General features: G+C 44.3%; 1 pseudogene; it reads right to left on the bottom strand.

Moving 5' to 3' along the window:
- Window positions 1-459, bottom strand: part of LOC101997515 — a 2,292-nt pseudogene extending 1,833 nt beyond the window's left edge.
- Between the last annotated feature and the right edge of the window lie 1,870 nt (window positions 460-2,329).

Below are 2,329 nucleotides of genomic sequence, written 5' to 3'. Positions count from 1 at the left end.
AAAAAAAGAAAATAGGTTTGTCCTTTATGCCAAAGTTCCAGATCATGATATCCCCCCTTTGGAGCCCACAGCCACGGTACTGGTACTGGGATGAGTCAGGTGCCATGCCAACGATGTAGTCCTTCTGTCAAAGGGGGCAGCTTTTTGGAATACCCGGTAAGAAGCCAGAGAGTGCAGAAAGGACTTTTAGAGACCCTGCGGTAGTGATGACCAAGTGACTTTGCCTAACTTCTGCTGGTAAAGATCCCTGATGATGCTGCTTCTCCGTGGCGGGGTCTGTAGGCCAGGCAACTCTGGCAAAAGGCAGCATGACTCACATTTCCTGCTGGATACGAGACTCTGCGCACACAGCTTCTTGGCTTCGGGCTCCAGCTCCTGAAGACTTCTGAGGCTTTTGCTCTTGAGGAGCCGCGCAACGTCGAGGGACTTCTGGGTTCCTGCGCATTTCTTGGGAACCATGGCATACTCCGTGAAGAGATATCAGGAGCAATGGTAAAATAACGAAGCGAGGACTAAAAGCCTCTGAGGAGAGAACAGGAACGGACTATGTACGAGGCAGAGCCGATGCAAGTAGCTCTGCTGAGCCAACTTCGCGCCCCTGAGGCTGGGTTCTAAAAGGCACCCAACACCCAGTGTAAACCTCTCTGCTCTGAAAGGGCTGTCCGTACTCACCTCTGAGGCTGGGTTCTAAATGACATCTAAAGTGCAAACTTCTCTACTGTTTATCCACCAGGCTGTCAAGGTTCTGGGTTGGGACCAATTGGAGTCCTGGCCTTCAGCTGCTCTTCCCTGTCTAGAGCCTTCTAATTGGAATTACTAAAAGCTGTGCCTTCTCTAGAGGATCAGAGGCTGGGATTTTCACCTGTTGGCCATTGGCTGCTGGGTATTTAAGCCTCCATGGTGCTATTAAAGAGGGGCTTTGTACCAGTGATTGGAGGTCCGTGTGTCTGTCTGTCTCTGTGTTTCCTCAACCTCCAGCCCCTTGCCCGAAGCTTGCAAATTGGATTCTAGGGCATAGAGTGCAGACGGGGTTGGGGTTGGGGGGGTTCGCCCAGTGCGCAGCAACTTAATTGTCCTTCTAGTCTAATCTTGGCTCTGCATATGGCTGTCTGTCTGTCCAATGGGTTTCCTTGGTGCAGGGCCCTGGGAGATAGATTCTCACCACAGGACAGGACAGCAAAGAACTTTGCTGAATTCTTGCAGCTTGTGTGCTTTTTGATCTCTCATTATGTTGTTTTTAATTTTACTTTCTAAGTGACACATGCAACATGCAACAAAGTTTCTCTGAAAACTCTGTTCTAATTTCTTTTTTTATTATTATTAAAGATTTATTTATTGTATACAGTGTTTCTGTCTGTCTGTATGCTTGCTGGCCAGAAGAGGGCACCAGATATCATTACAGATGGCTGTGAGCTACCATGTGGTTGCTGGGAATTGAACTCATGACCTCTGGAAGAGCAGGCAATGCTCTTAACCTCTGAGCCATCTCTCCAGCCCCCTCTGTTCTAATTTCTAGAGTGTTTTCCCCTTACACAGATGAAAGAATTGTATGGGTTTGAATATTGGTGTCCTTAAAGCAATGTACTTATGTCTACTATTTTTTAACTTTGTAACCTCATGTCGCTGCCAGCTGATTAAGCCTGTAAAAATGCTGAACTCTATATCTAAAATGAGATTATGTAGGTGGGAAGGTGTGTCTGGGAAAACATAAAGGGTAACAGCAGGGACTTTTGTGATGTATTTATTTTTCTTTTCCTTTTTTTTTTTTTTTTTTTGAGACAGGGTTCCTCTGTGTAGCTTTGGAGCCTGTCCTGGAATTTGCTCTGTAGACCAGGGTGTCCTCAAACTCATAGAGATCCACCTGCCTCTTCCTGTGAATGCTGGAATTAAAGGTGTGTGCCAACACTGCCCAGCTGGTACATTTCTTAAAAGGCAAAAATAGAAGCTAAAAAAAAAAAAGAAACAAAATTGTTCATGTAAGCATGATAGAAAAAAAGAAACTCTGTTAAAGTATAAAGACCACTTGAGCTATTAGGGGCCACTTTTGTGCATTCCACCTTGTGGTCAGAGTCTTCATTGCACCAACACTCCTTCCCTGTCTCAGGACCTGAACCTGAGCACAGGCAGAACTCTGGCACTTAGCCTTTTAATTCCAAACACTATTTTTATTTTCAAAGCCACTCAGCATACTTCTGTTTTTAAAGAACACCAGGTTTGTGACTTTGGAAGGATTATTTTGGCTATAGGATTTTGAACTTTGGATGAGTTTTTTTTTTTTCTTTTTTTTTTCTTTTTCTTTTTTATTTTAATTTATTTATTTATTGAGGAT

The sequence above is a fragment of the Microtus ochrogaster genome, unplaced genomic scaffold (genome assembly GCF_000317375.1).
Source record: "Microtus ochrogaster isolate Prairie Vole_2 unplaced genomic scaffold, MicOch1.0 UNK29, whole genome shotgun sequence".
Classification (NCBI taxonomy): Eukaryota; Metazoa; Chordata; class Mammalia; order Rodentia; family Cricetidae; genus Microtus; species Microtus ochrogaster.
The sequence above is the reverse complement of the archived record's forward strand: the minus strand, read 5'-3'. Positions and strand labels throughout refer to the sequence as shown.